The 22,337-nt window shown below is 43.7% G+C and overlaps 1 protein-coding gene across 3 annotated transcripts in view; it reads right to left on the bottom strand.

Moving 5' to 3' along the window:
• CLOCK (clock circadian regulator) overlaps window positions 1–12,441 on the bottom strand; it is a 36,456-nt gene extending 24,015 nt beyond the window's left edge. The window contains exon 1 of one of the 3 annotated variants that reach the window (XM_035111565.3): window positions 11,979–12,441. The gene's annotated coding sequence lies outside the window, so the exon portion shown is untranslated. The remainder of the gene's footprint in view (window positions 1–11,978) is intronic. The other 2 variants (XM_035111564.3, XM_035111566.3) reach the window with 2 other exon arrangements.
• Between the last annotated feature and the right edge of the window lie 9,896 nt (window positions 12,442–22,337).

The following is a 22,337-nucleotide window of genomic DNA, read 5'->3' as shown; positions in this document are numbered from 1 at the left end:
GTTGTAACATGAAGCTTGTGTTTTTAAACTTTTGAGAATATGAATATTCTGCCAAACATTACACAAGTCCGGGGTGGGGGTGGGGGAATAAATGACGCAAGTATTGCATCCAGTATTGGTAGTCTTTAAAACTGTGTTTCACTCTCACTTACAATGCCTAGACTTTTTATTATTAAGCCAGACATCCAAACAGCTATTCTAGAGGTTGTGCTAACCTAGTGGGACTCTTAAGTTTCCCTCCCCATTTTGAGCAGAAAGCTCCCTTTTAATTCTCCCAGTTTCAAATGTGGTTTACCATTAGGCTTTAAGGGGGAGACGCAGCTGCTGTCTGGGAAACAAATCCAAAACCATTCTGGGCACATGAAGCTATTTTCACAGTTCTTTGAATCCTGACCTATGCTTATAACCAGGGGCCGGGGGCGGGGGGGGGAGAGAGAATGTTTAAAAAACACTTAGAAAGACTTCTGAAATTAAAAGCAAACTTGAATAATAGACTAGATGTTAAAGAAAGGAGACCTTATGACTTATGTAGAGCAGAGTGAGCAGAGAAAAATTATGTTGCTGGTATAGGACAAAATATAGATATGTAACTCAGATATTCTGCACTGCACAAGCTAACCGTCTTCAAGCAGCTTCCTGAGTTTTCTTAAGAAAGTCACATTGCAAATACATACATTACAGAAGAGGCTTATGCCATGTTTCTTATTAGGAATATCTTTCTCTCTTCTTTCCTCCCTCTCCTCTACTGAACTTCAAACCAAGGAAGATTTATGTGAAGATAGCTCATTGCTTGGTGATATTCAGTTGATAAAGGTATTATGATACTAAAACGTTTCACTAACCTTCTGGGTTTCCATTGCAAACCTGTTCCCCCCCAACACCCCCTCCTTGAACAAGTACACATATAATACAAATGATTCTTTCCATTTCTCAGCATAATGGATGAAATAAAGAATGAAATGAAATGATCTCTAGTGCAACCAAACTTTAATAATGAGGGAACTTTAAAGGATGGCATATATCCTGGGGAGGTGGCCTGTGTGTGCCAGGGAAATTTTCTGCAGGTACATGTGCACCTGTAAATGCCATATGGGTAGGGTAATATGTTTAAGGAGATATGGCCACTACATAACACCAGGCAAGACACAAAAAATTAGAGCAAATGATAGAGTAAAAACCATATGAACCACATAATTCGGTTGGCCATCATGCACTATACAGTTTACCTCTTTATACTTGTGGGTTTCAGAACATGTTTTTTGGTGCTTGAGTCTTCAAAAATAAATTAGGTTTTATCCACTCATTACTGCAAGGCAGGTAACCATCTCTCTCCTGTAGAATCACCTGGGAAATGGTGGCACATCATAATGCGCTGCCTCTTCCAGGAGCTTTTTACTCATATCTTATCAATGAGTGTCGCAAGCACCATAGTTTCTAACTGCTCTAAACAGTTGTAACTGGTCTTTTAAAAGAAAGAAAAAGAGCCAAAAAAATCTGCATGGCCATACAAAAGAACAGACTTACTGATTTACTCATGTTCAAGGGACATGAACTGGATTAAGACTGTTCCATCCATCCCTACTCATCTAATGTTAAATTCTGCGCAATACTTTTACTTTATGCATTTATACTATGCTTATAGTCACCTGTGACACATAAGAACCACTTCTAGACAACCAAAAGGGGAATAACAGATTTTCAGGTAGCACCTTGAGTTTTGCAAGGATGTTCTACTTTAAATATCATAGTAATATCATACACGGATTAAGTTTCTTTTTATGCCTCATAACCTAATAATCAACAAACCATGCTTTCTTCCAAGGTCATGCGTAAGGTGACATTCTTGACCCCTATGAACAAAGTTGGCATCTGATGCTCAACACCTCTAATAAGAACATAAAATTCTGTTACAATTATGTGGAATCCGTAAAGCACACTGTGTGTCTCTCAAGTTCAAGAAGTACAAAGAAGTTCAAACAGACTGAAATATACAACCAATCTTTCTTTGTAGTTAAATTCCCCCTCTAACATTTTCTAATAGTATCCTCTCTTGGGGTTTCCTTTATAGTAAGACACTCTAGATTTTGCAAATTGCAAAACAGATGTTTATTAAGAAGCATACTCAATTTTTAAAAACAACAGCAACATATATCACACACACACCATTTTTGAGTTAAAAACTACCGGTATCTTTCATATAGTGGAACTCCTATGCACCCTCACCTGGGAATAACCCTTACTGAATACAGTGGCACCTCGGTTTAAGTACACAATTGGTTCCAGAAGTCTGTACTTACCCCAAAGCATACTTAACCTGAAGCGAACTTTCCCATTGAAAGCAATGGAAAGTGGATTAATTCATTCCGGACGGGTCCGCAGAGTACTCAACCTGAAGCGTACTGAACCCAAAGTATGAGTGCAATTGGTTCTGGAAGTCCGTACTTAACCTGAAGCATACTTAGCCTGAAGCGAACTTTCCCATTGAAATTAATGGAAAGTGGATTAATCCTTAAACTGAAAGTACTCAAACCAAAGCGTACTTAAACCGAGGTGTGACTGTACAGTGGAACTTCTAAGTGAATGTACAGTGGTACCTCTGTTTATGAACACAATTGGTTCTGGAAGTCTGTTCATAAACTGAAGCGAACTTTCCCATTGAAAGTAATGGAAAGTGAATTAATCCTTTCCATATGGGTCCGTGGCGTTCCTAAACTGAAAATTCATAAACCAAGGTTCCACTGTAGTTTTGCCAGTCTCTCAGTTAATAAAACTCTTATTTGTCATGCAGCTTAGGGAACTACTGCATAACACATACACCAGGCCAAAGTGTCCCAAACTGCACAAAAGGGTTGTGAAGTTCTTTGGCTCTGAGCCCCATGCTAAATGAAAGCCAAATTAAACAGGATATCCTATGCAACCATAAAGCAGATTGTTCATAAAATGCTTCCCCAGATATGTTAACCACTTTCCTTCCTTAGACCTGCTATTCATTGCCGTCAAGATGTCAGTTGGATTCCCCTACTTGTTTGAGACGGAACACTCTGAAGCCGAAGAGGAAGGGCACACAAGAGCAGCCCCAGAAAGCACTTCCATCAGATAAGCATGCAATACCAGTGTCACTCCAGCTGGAATATGTACTGCAGTGAGCTGAACATGCATGCATTCAACTTGTGTGCATTCAGCTTTACATGCATAGCAAAAAATTAAAAGACGATGGAGTTTCAGGGGAAATGACTTTGGGAATCCCATCCACCACTGAACCCAATGTGTTTTGATTGTACATGATTTTGGATTTAGGTGCAATCCCCGGAACATAACCCCTAAATATGTTGTGGGCTTTCTGCTTACTGATGGAGCAGGCCAGTGCCCCACATGAAAAGTGAGGGTGGGACTAGCAACAGGGATGCAGCTGCTATTTCTACATAGGGCCAAATCTCAGATTGACATTTGCTGAAGCAATACAGCTCTGCTCTATAGCACTGTTTATGACTTGCCTTGCACCAGACCTATCATAACAACACAATACAGAAGGTTACCTCATTATCCTCTGGTTGATGAGAAAGCTAGATGTGAACCAGGGGGCACCAGCTGCCATGCCACCCATGTGAACCAGGCCAATGTCTGATCAACAGAATTATTGGAGATGTAATGAAACAATGTATCTCTTTTTAAACTAAATATATATTTCTTAAAGTCTACAACAAAATTATTTTCTATAACATAATATAACAAATATCCATATAATGTAACTGATACCTTGCCAAGAATATGAATAAAGTAGTACTCTAGTTCTTCAAAACTAGCAATGTTTAAAAACTTTTACTTTGATTTCAAATTGAATTTGTAATTTCTTTTGTGAGCACTTTAGATTTATTATATTATTCAACAACCTGCTACCGGTACAGAAAAATGTAGAATGGGACAAGCTGGTAGGCAGAATGCTACAGGAATGCTACAATGATCTTCTACATGCTCCCACTAGCTGCCATTTTAAAGGAAGCAAAATAACAGCATTAGTGGGATTGGCATAGATGTAATACACCACATTCATGTTTAAAAATATCTTATTCTGTTGCCCTAAGATTCAAATGCTCACTAATGAATGTTTGCATCTTGTTCATTTTTCCTTACTACTTATTAGTAGTTAATTTTCAAAGATGACATTTATTTGAATACTTTTGAATACTAACAAATAAGCAATGTTACAGGTAGGTAGCCGTGTTGGTCTGAGTCGAAGCAAAATAAAAAAATTCCTTCAGTAGCACCTTAAAGACCAACTAAGTTTATATTTTGGTATGCAAGCTTTCGTGTGTGTATCTGAAGAAGTGTGCATGCACACGAAAGCTTATACCAAAATATAAACTTAGTTGGTCTTTAAGGTGCTACTGAAGGAATTTTTTTAAATAAGCAATGTGACAAACTTAAAAACGTCATGCTCCTTGGAGAAAATGCAGAATATAAATCTAATTATAAATTAATGAATTATGGTGCCCTGAAAGAGTACTTTTACTATATTTGACAACAGTAACAAAGCTAGTGGAAAAACCAGGTTCCCCCCCTCTCGCTTCAAACAGTCCCTGAAAAGGTTTATTTGCACCAGCAAGAACTGGAATCAAAACGTCATTCCCACAATTCTACAGAGCATGATGCAGGTCTGAATACGTAGTGCTAAAGATTGCCAGTTATTTGACTGGAGTCTTTTGCATGTGCTTTGCACTACAGCTCCTTTACACAGGGTTATATCTAGTGTTAGCCCTACTCAGAATAGGTCCACAGAAATGAATGAACATGACTAACGCAGCCCCAGTAATTTTTATAGGTCTACTCTGAATAGGACTTGGCTGGATGCAATCCATAGTTATTACTGTCTCAAACTTATGACACTTCAGTAGGGTATACTTTCAACTTCCATGAACAACACAATCAATTGCAGTATCTGATCCATTGCAATATCAAACAACTTTCACTACAACAAGGACCTGCAATGTTCACTTAAAAAAACCCATCTCATTTATAATTCAACACTTTAACAACAGAGTCACCATTTTATTCTCTTTCACATTTTTGTCAAATGCTGCATCAATAAGCATTTTTAGAAATACAGCATTCTATTTATCACTTGACTAAGAAAAAGTGTCTATAAGGCTTCACATGAAACATCACAGCTCTCAAGCATTTGGTTCACCATTGTGCGGAAAGAAAGGAATTCGATGGAACTCAGCAACATTCCTGTCTCACCCACAGATATTCATGAAAGGCTTCCATCAAGAGAGAAGGCAGGAGTGATGTCTCTCTCACCTCAGCAGGGAATCTGTGGTGGCTAAATGAGATCTGGAATTGTTCAGTGGTGGGTACAAGACCAGCAAGTTTCTAGAATATTCTTTGGAGCCCAAAAAATGTCATGTTGTGACAACTATGTCAGGAATGAGGAATGAGGAACCTTTTTCAGCCCAAGGCCACATTCCCTCATGTTCAACCTCATGTCAGTGTTCGGCAGGAAAAGAGGCAATAATAATAATAATAATAATAATAATAATAATAATAATAATAGGTGGAGTTTGTGGCAAAAGCAGACAGAGCAATAGCTATGACTCTTACATTTTTACCCAAGGCTGCATTTCAACCATGTACAAGTTGGAGATTTGTATGCACACCTCTCTTAATCTTCCATACAGGCAAGTGGGAGGCATTATCACAGTCTAATAACACACTGTAACCGGGCAGAAACATGCAAGAGGGCCATAAAGCAGGACTGAGGTGGTGTGGCCTTGGAAGAATCCTGAGAACGTGATAGTGATGGATGGCAGCATTTGATTCTTGGACCTAACTTCATCTAAGACACATGTCACAGTGAAGAGCAAACTGGCAATAGCTATTCTATCTGCCTGTCATCTGACAACTATTTATCTTATTTATGTATTCATTCATTCATAAGATTTCTTATCCAACCTTCATCATAAGGTCTCAGAACAGATTCCAACAATATAATCATACAATTGGTGTTTGTATTATTTTTGTTAATGGTGCTATTTGGCTGCCTTCAAACAGATCAAAAATCTCTTAAAACAAATCTATAAAACAAAAATCTTGCTTTGATAACTTGGTTTGGAGGGACATCTGGACATTTTCCCAAATTAGACATCAGATGAAAATGTGGCTTAAGAAAACAGGAACTTCACACAATTCTGCTTTGATTGAAACAGTTTTATTGTTTTACTTGTTTTTAACATTGTAATTGTTTTGTTAAGAACTCTTCTACCATTCCTGCAATTTCACCTTATTGTTTTCCAAGTCAGAATTTCTGTGTCACTTTTAACATCTTTATCCTCCTTCACATCCCTCCTGAAAGTTGAGACTTACTACTTTACTACTGTTCATTTCAAACTTTCAAACAGTTAACAAGTTAATAATGATTTGTTCAGTTGCTTTAATGTTCCTCGTAGGAGGGAAATGTAGGCAAAATTAGGCAAAGAAACTTACACATTTGTCCAGCGCAAGTATAACACTAATCTCTTAAACATGTAAGAGTTCAACAAGTCAAAGACTCCAGCTCTTTCCCCCTCTTTCCTTCTGTTGTGAATCCTTTCTTGCTCACATATAGTTATTTATTTAGAGCATTTATATACTGCCTTTCATAGCCTATGTCCCAGGGCAGCAAACAATGTTAGACATGATGAATACTAATTGGAGTCCATCTTGATCAGAGCTTGAAGTGGTTTTGCAAACCCTTATAAGCAAGGAACCCTAGTTAGCAATGATATACATAATACTCAATGAACTTCTGTACTATTGGACCTCTAAGGCTAACAGTATAAAATATTGATAGCCCTTATATTCTAGATAACGTGTTAGGTCTTTATAATACTGCAAAGTCTGGCACTTAGTATGTTTTTATTGTGCTTTAAAGATAAAAACTTAAAACACCTTCCAGGTCGTACTAAGTATGACCTTTTTAGAAAATATTTAACTAAGGGTAATTGTCTGAAACACACTTTACAATAAGGGACATAACTGCAATGTTAACCACTGAGATGTCACTAGTATGACAATTATTTTCACATACAGTAATATTTGAGATAAACCAGGACCAGGCCTGCTTGACCGATTGCGTTCAACTTTGACACAATGCCGCATGCAAATATGAGAGTAACCCCATACCATTTTCAAAGACAGGTGTCATACCTGTGCCTGGTAAAAACCCCAAAACCCTGTGTTTCAAAACACACCACTCAGACGAAAATGCATTCTGAGAAAAGAACCAGGTTGCAAACTAGCGCCCTCTAGTGGTGGCTACACTCGTACTGCACCTATGAAACCTTCCCTCTCAACAGCACCTCAGTTCCCGTTTACATACTAGGCCGAAGCCTTTACAGACTAGGCCGAATGGAGGTAATGACTCACCTAGGTGGGGGTTGGGGGGAGGGGACGGGATAGGTCAGGACACAGTGGGACCTATCACAGGGATGAGCCGGAGGTGCGGGGGAAGAGGGGGCATGATATGTCATGGGTCGGGACAGGGTGGGGGGAATCACAGGGATAAGCCGGGGGTGGGGGGAGGAGGGGCAGGTTACGTCATGGATCAGCACAGGGTGGGGAGAATCACACGGATGAGCCACAGCAATGCATGGGAGGGCCAGCTAATAATAATAATAATAATAATAATAATAATAATAATAATAGAAACAAGATGTGGCAAATTTCCTATAATTAAGTAGATTTGATCAGAGACTAAAAGGACTGTATGTCCTATATGAATGGGAAATGACATAAGCACAATGGATAAAAAATGAAGAACTGAAACTACTTCTAGACCGATCACTAATCCTCATCTCACCAGCATGCATTTTATACAAATCTTTAAAGATCTGTGGGTGGGGGTATCGTGAAAATAACCTTCTTAGTTCAGAATCATCAAGATATTACAAGTTCTGCCCTACTCACCTTCATTTGGTTAGATCTTTCTTTAACAAATTCAGGAAAAGCCCTACAAACGTCTAACCCATTCAAGATTGAGACAGGTGGGATATACCGTCACTGGTATTGACTGATTTGCCTCCATCAAACTATTCTATTTCAGGCAATAAGTACTGTAGTATCATACGAATGCTTATTTCCATTACAGAAGATCCATTGTTTCATAATTGAGGCAATCACAACCCCAATGATTTAGGAGTAAGCCGCACTGAATCCAATAGGATTTACTTCTAGGTAGTTTAGGTAGTTTAGTTGGGGAAGCCGGAAGACAATGAATATCAAAATGGTTGAGAAATGATATATTTTTCCGTTATATGTTGTTTGATTTGTGTATTTTTGTATTTTGTATTTTGATGTTTTCTGTATTTGTATTTTTGTATTTAGTATTGTGTATGTTTGTTGATAAAATTAATAAAAAATATACTTCTAGGTAGTTTAGGATTGCAGTTATATAAACTTATTTTGGTTATACTGTATAGACCTGTGTTGTTGTTTTTTGGACAGTACATACATCCCTGTGGTTTTTATTTAAATACAAAGCTGTCATAGGCCAGTGATATGCATTTTGTGCATAAATGATCCAAGTGTTCACTGAGGTTCTGCTATGCCTGTAATTCTCCTGCCTACTTTGTAAACCTGCACTGCACTACCAGTATCATTTCATCAAGTTCTGATGTGGGCATGCACCAAACAGGGAAGAAGAGAAAGCAGGTTGTGCTTCTTATCACAACACAGCCTAGGCACCAGCCCTTCTAACTTCCTCCACGGAAGGCAATGCTGAACAAGAAGGTATTCCTTCCAGACTGAGCTATGAAAGGGTAAAAGAGATAACTGCAGTCTTATATACAATATGTCTATATTTTAAAGGTTTCTCTGTAGCTCTTTAAGTTGGTAAGAAAGAGAGCCAGATGAGCAACCCACATATACTGTAGCAGGCACATCCAACAGGTAGATCACTGGGCTCCCCCCAAAGAAGCTCAACAACTTTGGCTCCCCTAAAAAAAGCTCAACATTTCCGCCCTGCACCCCCCCAAAAATGTGGCTTTCCTCCTCTCTAAAAGAAGCCCAACAACTTTGACCTGAATGCCAAAAAACAGGGCTTTCCTTCCTAAAAAAAGCTCAAGAACCCCAAAAAGGGGGTAGAGTAGATCACTGCCAATTTTTAACTCTTGGGAGTCGGCCACCCCTGTACTGTAGTATATATACAGTACAGAGCAGTACAAACGGGTGCATGGACAACTCTACCCCACTCACCTAGAGGTAACTGTCTAGGTCTATTTGCAATTTTGCAGTTATGGTTGCAAGTCTTAATGTGTAAGGAAGGATTGCACACCTATAACGTTTTAACTAGTAACATTATGTTGTGAACTACCCTGAAATCAATGAGTATAGGGTGGTATACACATTAAATAAATAAATAAACTGTTATTATTATTATTATTATTATTATTATTATTATTATTATTATTATTTATTTGGGAGTGGTTAAAAAGTTGGCATGCCACTTCAGCATCATACCACAAAGTAAGACATCATTCTGGTGTTTCAATTGTGTTTGACAACAACATTCCAGGAAAACATGACCATGCATTTTTTTATTTATGTGAATCCTTTCTTTTTGATGAAGATAGCTAAACTATTCTTGTCTTAAATTATAGGATACTGAAACAGACTTTGGCAGGTAATGGAACACTGGTTTAACACTGGTTTAACTGTGTAGACCTGATCTGTACCTATACAGAAGGCTTATGGGAAGTACATGAGCTTTCCGATATAAAAGCGGGGCATAGGTACAATAAACACAAGCACTGTACTGTATTCTATAAAGCAGCAATGTGGGCAATTAATGGTCTATAAAAAGTGTTGCCAACCCAAGAAACTGTGCAGCAAAGCAAGGCCATTTGAGCTGAGAGTCTGACAAGCAACTATCACTCACTCTAGATTGAATGGTCAACTTCAAGGTTTATTTAAGCTGCAATCTATTATTCCTAAGTAGATAAAAAGGTAAAGGGACCCCTCACCATTAGGTCCAGTCGTGGACGACTCTGGGGTTGCGGTGCTCATCTCGCTTTATTGGCTGAGGGAGCTGGTGTACAGCTTCCGGTCATGTGGCCTGCATGACTAAGCCGCTTCTGGTGAACCAGAGCAGCGCACGTAAATGCCATTTACCTTCCCGCCAGAGCGGTATCTATTTGTTATTGTTGTTTAGTCGTTTAGTCATGTCCGACTCTTTGTGACCCCATGGACCAGAGCATGCCAGGCACTCCCATCTTCCACTGCCTCCCGCAGTTTGGTCAGACTCATGTTCGTAGCTTCAAGAACACTGTCCAGCCATCTCATCCTCTGTCGTCTCCTTCTCCTTGTGCCCTCCATCTTTCCCAACATCAGGGTCTTTTCCAGGGAGTCTTCTCTTCTCATGAGGTGGAAGAGATCTATTTATCTACTTGCAATTGGACGAGCTTTCGAACTGCTAGATTGGCAGGAGTAGGGATCGAGCAACGGGAGCTCACCCCGTCACGTGAATTCCAACAGCCAACCTTCCAATTGGCAAGCCCTAGGCTCTGTTTAGAGTAGACCACAGCGCCACCCGCATCCCTTTCCTAAGTAGATACTAGAGAACTACCGATTTTTTCCATGTATAAGACACCACCATGTATAAGACGCCCCCTACTTTTGGAGACCCCCCAAATTTAGAAAATGGGCACATGCACTATCCGTGTATAAGATGCCCCCAGATTTTTGACCTTATTTTAAAGTTAAAAAAATCTAGTCTTATACACAAAAAAGTAAGGTATTTCTTCCAGCACATCTACTCCACTCAAAGAGTCAGGGTTACAAAAAAATAACCCATTACAGTACAGTATGTGCACACAAGAAAGCAAGTAGGGTCACTTATAAAATGCCGTATATGGAGTTATGCACATTGCTACAATCTAACAATTTGTCCTGTCACTTATGTTGTTCTTCACTCAAGGAGAGCTACAAGTGTTACCAACCAGAACAAAACCTTATCTGCAAGCGCACACTACATTGGCACCATCATCAGCATGGTTACTCTGAAATCTTGCAGAGTTAAACAAGATTTACCAGCAGTATGCTTAGGCTTGCAGCCTTTCTTTCATGTTACTTAACAAAAAGAAGCACATTAAGAAATCATCACATGCTGACTTTCCACTTTCTGCTAAATTAGATCTTTTTGCAGTACAGTATAACATTTTAGCAGAAACTGAGCCAGAGACCTAAGAAACCAACGACACCAAAAAGTCAGATTGCATTCCTGACTACCAAATGAAACCAGCTGGTACCTTTGAAGCGGGCTTGACACATCAGCATTCTCCCCTTTGCTTTAAAGAAAGGGCCAGGGTCCTGATCTCGGCAAAATAAATGAAAGTACGTGGGCGCTCCAACTTGATCTAATGCCCTAGATTCGCTCACAAGCAAGCGGCTCCAGAGAGGCGAGGAAACCCCTCCCCGCCTGCATCATCAGCATTCAAATAAGGTTCAGGGCCGCTGTAGCGCAAGAAGGAAAAGAGAAAAAGGAAAATGCCTCTTCGCGCTCCGGGTTCGCAGGGCAGGGAAGGGCAGCCTTCTGACAGGACCCAAACGGCGCCGGTTGTAGAAGGGATACCCCAAACCGGTACCACTCCTGGCGCGCCCTTAATAAACCGGAGACCCCGGGCGCAACCCGGAGAGCGGGATGGGCGCAGCCAAGGCCCCTTACAGCCCCCTCCCGCCTCGGTTATGAAACACCGGAGCTGCCCCGTCTCCGGCTCGCCATGGTGCCGGAGTTCGGGGGTGGGGGTCGGAGGAAGATGGAGAGGGCTGCCCCTCAGGCTGTTCCCAAATTCCCGGCCGCCCCATAGGGCCTGAATCGCTGAATCGTACCCGGCAGCGGGTCACGCGAAGCCCTCAACTGGCGGCGGGGTCGGGGGGGGGGCACTGAGATCATAGACCTGCGCCAGCGACCGAACCCGCCGTCGCGCCCGCCGCCTGTCAAAGTTTACCTCAGCCCACTCGCTAGCAGGACTCCGCGAGCCCCCCTCAAGGCCGGCGACCGCGGCTCGCTGGCGTATCCTCCTTACCGAGCTTCCCTGCCAGCCTGCCGCCTCCCTTCGCGCTCTTCTTCTTCTTCTGCCCACCGCCGCGACACGGATCGCTCGCCCCCGCTTCTCAAGTAAGCAGCCACAACCCGCCAGGCCGTAAGGTCTCCCTCCGCGACCGCGCATGCGCCGCTCTCGCGCTTACCGGCAAAACAAGCCGCGGAATCAGCCGCCGAGCCCGGAGGAGCCTTGCCCGTATTGCGCGTGCGCCGGTGGTAAGGGACGCCAAGCAAGCTGCAGCGGTATATCGGCTTGCAAGAGCCTGAGCCGGCCCAGGCCCCTGTGCTTCCCTGGTCTGTACTAAGCATGCGCATTACTACCGCGCGCATAGATGGGGAGTCGACGGTGATTCCCCTTCTTCGTCAGGGAGCGGGCCGCGGCTTCGCTGCGCATGCGCCATGGAAACCTTCGGGAGGTGGCGGCGGAGCGGGGGAGAGAGGAAAGGGATGTGTTGCGCATGCGTCAGAAGAGGACAGGGCGTTCTCGCTGTGCCTCCGTGACCTCAGATTACCTTGTAGGAGGGGAGCAGCGAGGGAGGATTTGGGACGATGGGCGGGATTGGAGGAGGGCCCTCTGCCTTCTCCCAAAGCGGAAGCGTTTTACGTCGTTGCTGCCGCAGAGACGGCGCTGAGGGATGGAGACTTGGGGGCATCTGACTCGGCCCCGTAAAACTCTTCCTTAACCTGCAGTGTGGAAGCAGCGTGGGCGCAAGTGCCTTTGCAAGTCAGTCCGGCCTCCTCCTGAGTAAATTTCTGGAAGTCCCATGTTCGCAGCAGAAGCTCTTTGAACTACGTATATGTTGCCCAGTGTCGTCATTTTAAAAACAAAAAGCAAAAGCAAACACCACAGCGCCGCCGGGGACCCAAGCAGATTTAAAGTTCAGTGTTTCAGAATCTGACGCAAAGAATGAGGTTTTTTTATATAAAAAATTCAGGTGAGCCAAAAAGATCAAGCAATACAAGACGGCCTCATCACCAAGCCTTGAGTTTTTGGACAAAGAGGAAGATGGCATTTCAACGGATTCAAGTTATAAAAAAGGAGATTCCAGCTAAGGACTTTCAGACAGTAAGCTGTTCCGCCCTGGAACGGACTCCCAAGGGAGGTGGTGGGCTCTCCTTCCTTGGAGGTTTTTAAGCAGAGGTTAGATGGCCACCCATCATGGATGCTTTAGTTGAGATTCCTGCATTTGCCGGGGGCTGGACTAGATGATCCTCGGAGTCCCTTCCAGGTCTACATTTCTATGATTCTTTGAGATGTCTCGATACAATCCACTGCTCAGATGTGAAGCCTGGTTCTGAAAGGCTCCATTACAGACGGCAAGGGGACTATCTGTCTCTCTGAACGTTAGACTTCCAGCTCTCATCAACATGTGGGAGCAACAGGGATGACAGGAGCTGTAATACCGGTAGCTGTCAGAAAATTGGTAGACAGAGTAATCTGGCAGAAATGCAGTGAGCATGACTGAAAACTTTTCTTGTTGCACTTCTTCCTGGTCCAACCATTTAGGGTGAAAGAGCCTTGCTAAGGAAATGTAGCAGCAAAAATACATGCAGGCATGCTGAATTCTAAAAGTATACTAACTAATATGCATAACACTATACAGCTACATTACATGTGTCAGTACTTTACATGCTGTAACAAATAGAAATCATGCTAGCATACCACTCTTCCTCCATACCCACCATCCCCTTATTAGATACGGTATTTGTGTAGAGGCCAGTACATACAGGTTTGACTATCCTGCAATCTGTACACTTCAAAGTTAGAATCTTCAGAGTGTACATCAGGGCAGCCCAACTTTTCATACCAAGTGGGCTGCAATAATACTTCGACAAATAACCCGCAGTCCACACACTGCCTTGTTGTGCAGGGGAAGCGAGGCCAAAATTTGATGTCCCAGCTCTCACGCTGTCTTCCCAAAGTTTGAAAACGGCTACCTAGACTTTGGGAAGGAGGAGGGAAGATTCACAGTCTCCTTCCCTAAGTTCAGCACCTCATTTACCCAGCTTTGAGAATGCAGGGCAGTGGGGGGGGGGAGTTTAATATTGCTGAGGGACACCAAAAAAGGTCTGAGGGCTGCATGTTGGACCACCCTGGTGTAGATGCATTAGATCTACAGGTATACGTTATTCTCCTCTGCAAATGTAACATCCAACATCTACCACTGAGTTTCTTGGAAGAGCAGGAATGGTGCAATCACAACACCCTTGCCATGCATAAGGGGAGGGGGAGGCAATGTAGTGCTATCCGATTGTTTTGGATTACAATTCCCATCACCCCTAGCTATTGGCCGTGGTGGCTGGGGCTGATGGAAGTTGAAATCCGCAACATCTGGAGGGCACCACGTTGGCTATCCCTGGTATAGAGCTTATGGTTAAGCTATAAGCATGATTAATATTGAAATCTAATGCAATATATGTCTATTACTGTGGTTGCCATGGTTCACTACTGAACTTGAACGCCATGTATTCACAGTAAGTTCTTTAAAACAATTATGAAACCGCTTTAGATCCCCTCTGTATATTTTTATTATGATGATGATCGAAATGCTGTTCCTTTGACTCTCCACACAACAGATGGCACTGCTCTAGAATTTTGTTTTTTAATTGAAATTTTCTTCCTTTATGTGAAAGATCAGCAAAGAAATAAAGCACAGTTGACATACCTTGTTCAAGCATTAGGTCTTGTTTATAGCTTGGAAATATACCACTGGTAACAATTTAGCCCTTGTATAATGTGTTAATACTACTGCACACATGACTTGAGGTAATTAATGCCCAGTGTGTCCCATTTATCTTTTCTATGTAAGTTTTGTAACTGAGGTTGCCAAGCAACTTACTAGGTGAGGCTTAAAACAGTTTTAGTTTCACATAGAATTGGTTGAATATGTAAGCTGTATAAACAAACATCAAGAATGAGCATGCCCTTTTGTAGAAAAGCTTTGCCGTTAAAGGTTTACAAAAAGTACTGTATATTCCTGCGTATAAGACTACTTTTTAACCCAGGAAAATCTTCTCAAAAGTCAGGGGTCGTCTTATATACCGGGTCGTATTTCTTATATCCCAAACTATATTTTAACTGGAAAAGTTGGGGGTCGTCTTAATCGCCCAGTTGTCTTATATGCCGGAATATACTAGTGTAAAGACCAACATATACATAACTACTGTAGCTTTTTAATTAAACCAGAAGGTTTAATCTGGGATGGGAAGAAATCCCAGCTGATTTCAACTCAAGTAAGAATTCAGTCATTAACATTATTTGCAAGGTGTAGGATAGCAATGGGCTAAAATATGCATAGAATTAAAACACCATGTTAAAGTACTTTGCTCATCTATGGGAAGTGACTTTATCCCACATAAGGATACCCACAGATTCCTTTATAGACCCAAAGCTGCAGCAGACAGGTACAGTGAGAATTCCATATGTAACTTTATACGTAATTGTTTTAACTGGCCTGTTTATTAATTGTTGCCCTTATTATTTTTGGTTCTATTAGATCCTTTTTATGATATGGTAAGCCTCCTTGTGTAGGCTATTTCCAAAATGGTGGAATAGGAATAATTTTATAAACAATTGTTGGACAAAGGGAAATATGGAATTTCAAAAGGCAATATTAACTAGGTTATTCTGTAGTTGCAATTAGGGTGTGTGTTCACTGTTATGGAAGCTGCTTGAGAAAACATTTCATTTTGATTTCACGAAGGAAGCAAAGTATTTAATAATAGTATTGTTAGTTCTTATCCCCTGCTGAGACAAAGCCTAAATACAGTATGTGTAAATACAATTTGCACAAGGGGAAAGAACAGGTGGTTGTATTTGATCTAGGGACACCTTTTCAAACTTATCCAGGGGAAGAAAGCCATATCAAGGCCATTTAATCTTGACAAACCCTCATCTTTTAAATATACTAATAACTTCACATGTTATGCAATGGAAAGGTGAGATGCAAAGGGCACATATGACTGGAAGCCAAGAGCACCCAGAAGAAGATAAAACACCATAACATTCTCAACTAACTGACTCAGAAAAGACAAAAGTCATGCTTTTTTAATGGCAAAGTTATCTCCTTCACAGTGTAATCATACTCCTGCTGGGAATAGGCCCAATTGAATTAAATAGGACTTACTTTTGGGTAGTCATGTACAAGATTGTTCTGCTACTTTCATTATTGTATGGAGTAGCACAAATACATTGCATTAAATAAGCTGGTGGTACGCTCCAAGATGTTTTCCAGAAAAAGATGGCATTTATTAATATTCTTATATTTATTATCTGCCCTTCACCAGCAAGTCCCAGGGCGGGTTACAACCATTTTAAATTCAGTATTAAAAATTCTGAAAACAAACTACAGTCTCAGGAATAGAATGGTTCCTGATAACACAGATCTCAGGTGTCAAAGGCCAGGGTAAAGAAGTGTGCCATCAGCACTACAATATAGGCTTAATGCTATGGGAGGGAATCCCACAACTGAGGGGCTGCCACAGAGAGTGCCATCTCCCAGGCCATCATGCAGTCACCTTGAACTCCCGAGGGTAACAGAACTATCTAACGGTTAACCCTACAGCTCTTCACACCTGAGAGGGTCTGTAGGGAATGAGGCTGGCTTTAGCTCTTGTGGAAATGAGTGCTTTCTTCATGCAGTATTACTTTGCCAAGAAGATGCAGGTTTTTGGACAAGTAGAGTGGGACACTGGGACACTGGGACAGGGCCCTCTAACAGAGTTCCTGTAGGTGCAAATTGCTAGTCAACAATGTAAACGTTCCGTTAAATTAGTCTCTTAGTGCCCTTCCCTGGATGTCTTACCACCCAATGAACCACCCAGTCATCGAATATTTTTGTTTCATGTGTTATTCTTAATTTTGGCTTGTTTCCATCACATCTTGCCATAGTGTGTAGTAGAGCTTCATTCACAGCAGAACTTGCCACATTAAGAAACGAAACAGTAGGATACTCATGAAATCCCACTTCCTCTTCAGAAAGAAGGGTGGGTGGCATGTTTACATGGAGTTCCCTGAGCTATCATCCACCCCAGAAACTGATATGGACCATGCCTGCCAGTTTTTCCCCCAAACTGAGGCACACTGCAACACCAATGCTCCTCAAATTCATTCATTTAAAAATTATCTAGTAGTAATCTTTACAGTACATATTGCCATATTACTGTTGTGTATTGAGTCAAAGGATTTTATATCTGTATTATTATTGTCTGTATTTGCATTAGGATAAAGTAACTGCCTTTTGGTTCCAGAGGGTACAGCTACTATTGGTTCATTTAAGCTGCTGTATTTGGATCCTCTGTCTTATTGGTTTCCTCCAAAAGGCAGCACTGTGATTGCTTGATATTGTTCCCTCCAAAATGTATCCCTTCCTAGCTAGTCCCCTGTCCCTATAAATGTAGCTTTCCTCTCCTCAGTCTTCAGTCTTGTTCACTTTAATAAAGAGCTGTTACTAGAGAACTGTCTCCAGCATGTTTTGTCAAGAGAGCTGAAATCACAAACCCCACGTCACAACAACTGGCGACGAGGATGGGATCCGGAATGCTGAGGAGCGGTTAAACACAACCCTGCCTCAGAGTCCGGATTGCAGCTGAGAACAAGACTCACTGGCCAGCTGAGAAGACGACCCTGCCCGCTAGGACAATGGAGAGTCCAAGGGTATTGGAGCCCTTCCAGCCATCAGAGCCCCACACCTGGGAAGACTACGTCGAACGCTTCGAGTTCTTTGCAGTGGCTCAAGGGATCACCGATGCCAGCAAAAGAAGGGCCACATTCCTGAGCTACTGTGGGCCCGAGACCTTCAAGCTGGCCAAGGCATTACTTGCTCCAGCGAAGCTGAGTGAGACATCTCTCAAATATATTCTTGCCTGCCTAACAAGCCACTTGGCGCCTACTGAGACCAAGATGGCCCGGCGGATGGAGTTCCATAAGAGGCAGCAGCATGCTGGGGAGTCTGTATCCACATTTCTGGCTGAACTCCGGAAGCTCGCTCAGCACTGCGGCTTCCAAAATCTGGAAGAGACTCTCCTGGATCGGTTTATTGGTGGTCTGAGCAGCAAGAAAGCCAGAAGACGCATCGTGGCTAAAGAAGAGGTTACCCTTGCTTCAGCCTTGAAAGAGGCCACCGCCACGGAGAATTATGAAAGAGAGGAGCTTGATGCCAGTCGCAAGGCCACTAAGCCACAGATAGAAGTTGCGCATGCCATGGACGAGCTAGAGGCTACTCCGAGCCAGAGCCCAGTCCGTGGGGTCGAGTCGGTGCGTCAGGCCTGCACAGTGCACAGAGATCGCCGAGGCAGTTGCCCAGGTTGTGGCGGAAACCATGAAAGGAAGAGTTGTCGTTTCAGGGATGCTATCTGCCGGACGTGCGGAAGACGGGTCACATCGCCAGGGTCTGTAGATCGGCGGCGTCGGGAGCGACAGGAGCACCTAGACTGGAGCATCGCAGACCGCCCACAGCAACTCGTTTTCTAAAGGACTGCCACTACGTAACGGAGATCAACGGGAGGGCCGTGCAGTTTCCAGCGCAAGGCAAGGCACACGTCAAGGTGAAGATTGAGGGTCAGCAGTGCGACATGGAGGTGGACTCCGGATCCGCATTCACCATCGTGTCGGACCAGACCGCGAAGACATTCTTCCCCAGGGGTAAGTTGCCCCCTCTGGAGCCCTTTCCGGCAACCTTGCAGTCGTACTCAGCAGGCCGCATCCATGTTATGGGAATGTGTGCCGTGAGAGTACAGTTCCGGGACAAACAGGCTGTACTCAAACTGGTGATTGCGAAGGGCAGTCGCCCCAGTCTCCTGGGCACTGACTGGTTCCCTGCCCTGGGACTGAGTATCTCAGGGCTTAATTCAATCCAAACCTGCCCTGAGATGAGTGAGGTATTATGCAAGGAATTTGCTGGTCTCTTTAATGGAAAACTGGGTTGTTATAAAGGGCCCCCAGTTGACTTCGAGTTGGACCCCGGGATGGCTCCAATCCGACTCAAACCAAGGCGAGTGCCATTTGCACTGCAACCCAAGATCGAGGCAGAGCTGGATAAATTGGTCAAGCAGGGAGTTCTCTCACCCGTGGACTCTGCTAAGTGGGAGACTCCAATCGTCACACCCCTTAAAGCAAATGGGGAAGTCAGGATATGTGCAGATTACAAATGTACTATCAATAAGGCACTCAAGGGAAACTCATACCCCATTCCAGTCGTATCACATCTGTTGGCTAAACTGGCTGGGGGCAAGGTGTTCGCCAAAATTGACCTGGCACAAGCTTACCAACAGCTGCCAGTAACCCCACAATCAGCGGAAGCACAGACTATTGTCACACATAAAGGGGCGTTCAGAGTTAACAGATTACAGTTCGGAGTTTGTGTGGCCCCAGGGATTTTTCAAGGGCTCATGGAACGCCTGTTAAGAGGTCTGCCGGGGGTCTTGCCATTTTTTGATGATGTTTTGATTGCTGGAAAAGACCCACAGGAACTGGTTGCGCGTGTCCGTGCAGTGTTGCTCAAGTTCAAGGAGGTGGGGTTGCAACTGAAAAAAGAAAAATGCAGTTTTGGGGTGCCAACTGTGGATTTCTTGGGGTTTAAAATTGATGCATCAGGCATCCACCCCACAGATGCTAAGATTAAGGCCATCATCGAGGCACCACGACCACAGAACAAGACGGAGTTGCAGTCATTCCTGGGACTTATTAACTTTTATCATTCGTTCTTACCCCAGAAAGCTTCGGTAGCTGAACCATTACATAGACTATTGCAGAAAAAGAATGTGTGGCGATGGGGGCGGGAGCAGCAGAAGGCTTTTGACTCCTTGCGAGGAATGCTGAGTAGCAGGAGCGTCCTTGCTCATTATGATGAGTCAAAGCCGCTGGTCCTGGCATGTGATGCCTCTCAATACGGTCTGGGGGCTGTGCTGAGTCATAGGGAACCGGATGGGTCGGAAAAGCCCATCTCTTTCTATTCCCGTACGTTGTCGCCCACAGAGCGCAACTATGCTCAAATTGATAAAGAGGCACTGGCTATTGTGTCCGGAATCAAAAGGTTCTATGATTATTTGTACGGTCGCCATTTCTCCATTGAAACGGACCACAAACCACTGTTAGGGTTGTTCAACCCAAACAAACAAACGCCACAAATTCTCTCCCCCAGAATGTTGCGTTGGTCAATATTCCTGAATGGGTTCCAGTACACCTTGACCCATGTGCCGGGGAAACAGTTGTGCCATGCTGATGCGCTGAGTCGATTGCCCCTTCCTGGCGGGAGCAATGAGGATCCTGCTCCGGCGGGCACATTATGATGCTAGAAACACTTCTGGGGGCTCCTGTAACAGCTACGGATATAGCTGAGAAAACTAGGAAAGATGCTGTTCTCTTCCGTGTGCTCACTTGGGTGGGGAGGGGGTGGCCAGGTGGTCCGCATGAAGAAAAATTCAGGCCTTATGCGACAAGGCAGCACGAATTGTCCATGCATAAGGGTTGTCTCCTATGGGGAGATAGGGTGATAATCCCAGCACCACTGAGAAACAGGGTTCTTGAGACGCTTCACATGGGACACCCGGGAATGGTCAGGATGAAGTCGCTAGCCCGATGTTATGTGTGGTGGCCTGGAATGGACCAGAACATAGAACAATGGGTACGAACATGCAAGGCATGCCAAGAGGTGCGGCCAGAAGTGGCCAGAGCACCAGTCCACTGGTGGGAGCAGTCCAGGACTCCCTGGAGCCGGCTGCACATAGATTTTGCTGGGCCATTCCAAGGGAAGGTCTTTTTGGTTATCGTTGATGCATATTCCAAATGGTTAGAAGTGGCGATGGTCCCTAGCATGGCATCAGCTGCCGTAATCAAGGTGTTGAGGCAGCTGTTTGCTACCCACGGGTTACCTGAGACCATTGTATCAGATAATGGGGCAGCTTTTGTATCCCAAGAATTCAGGGCATTCTTGGCTGATAACTTTATAAGAGGGGTCACATCCGCGCCCTTTCACCCATCCTCCAATGGGCAGGCTGAGCGCATGGTAAGAACAGCCAAAGAATCCATTGCGCGCTTAATGGAGGGTAACTGGTCGGCTCGCATTGCGCGAATGTTATTTTTGCAGCATGCGACGCCGTGTACTGCGACGGGCAAGTCGCCAGCCGAGCTGCTCTTAGGTAGAAGACTGGTAACGGTGCTGGATTATGTCCACCCAGATAAAATGCCAAACCGTAATTCAAGAGCAACCCCCCAGGCTGAGACTGACACAACAAGGTATCTCGCCCCTGAAGATCTGGTCTGGGTGAGGAACTATTCACGAGGTCCGCGGTGGGTGGCCGGTGTGATCACCCGGGCTAGTGGACCTGTGTCCTATTATGTGACCTTGGAAAATGGGCAAGTTTGGAAGAGACATATAGATCAGCTGAGGCGCCGGGCGCTCAGCAGGGAGGAGCCAGATAATTCATCCCTGGCTAATGACGCACAGCTGCGAGACCAGAGTGAAAATGGTCCAGAGGTACAGTCACCAGGGGCTTCAGCAAATGAACCAGGGTCTGCTAGTCCTCATGATGACGAGGTACAGGTCGGGGACCCTGAGATGTCTGGGACTCCATCTGTTCCTGATGAAACCCCTATAGCAGCCCCTCCACCACAGGTAACACCCAATCCAGAACCTGCAACACCTGTTGTCAGGAGATCAGGTAGAAGTTGTAGGACCCCACAGTACCTGAGGGATTACGTCTGCTGTGCTCACTAGGGGGGGAGGGGTGTTGTGTATTGAGTCAAAGGATTTTATATCTGTATTATTATTGTCTGTATTTGCATTAGGATAAAGTAACTGCCTTTTGGTTCCAGAGGGTACAGCTACTATTGGTTCATTTAAGCTGCTGTATTTGGATCCTCTGTCTTATTGGTTTCCTCCAAAAGGCAGCACTGTGATTGCTTGATATTGTTCCCTCCAAAATGTATCCCTTCCTAGCTAGTCCCCTGTCCCTATAAATGTAGCTTTCCTCTCCTCAGTCTTCAGTCTTGTTCACTTTAATAAAGAGCTGTTACTAGAGAACTGTCTCCAGCATGTTTTGTCAAGAGAGCTGAAATCACAAACCCCACGTCACAACAATTACTTTCAGAATACTCATACCTGTGTTAGTAGTCAGTTAGACAGGATCGCTTTCCCCAAGTGGTCTGCGAGTAAAAGGGGGAGGAATAAGGGTAACAGCAGATGAACAAGTGCAAATGCAGGCCTACCAGTATATACTTAGTGAAGTGCCTACTGGTGACTATGAGTAACAGCTATTAAGATTC

This window comes from Zootoca vivipara, chromosome Z1 (assembly GCF_965207765.1).
Source record: "Zootoca vivipara chromosome Z1, rZooViv2.hap1.1, whole genome shotgun sequence".
NCBI classification, from domain to species: domain Eukaryota; kingdom Metazoa; phylum Chordata; class Lepidosauria; order Squamata; family Lacertidae; genus Zootoca; species Zootoca vivipara.
This window is presented reverse-complemented; position numbering and strand designations above follow the sequence as displayed.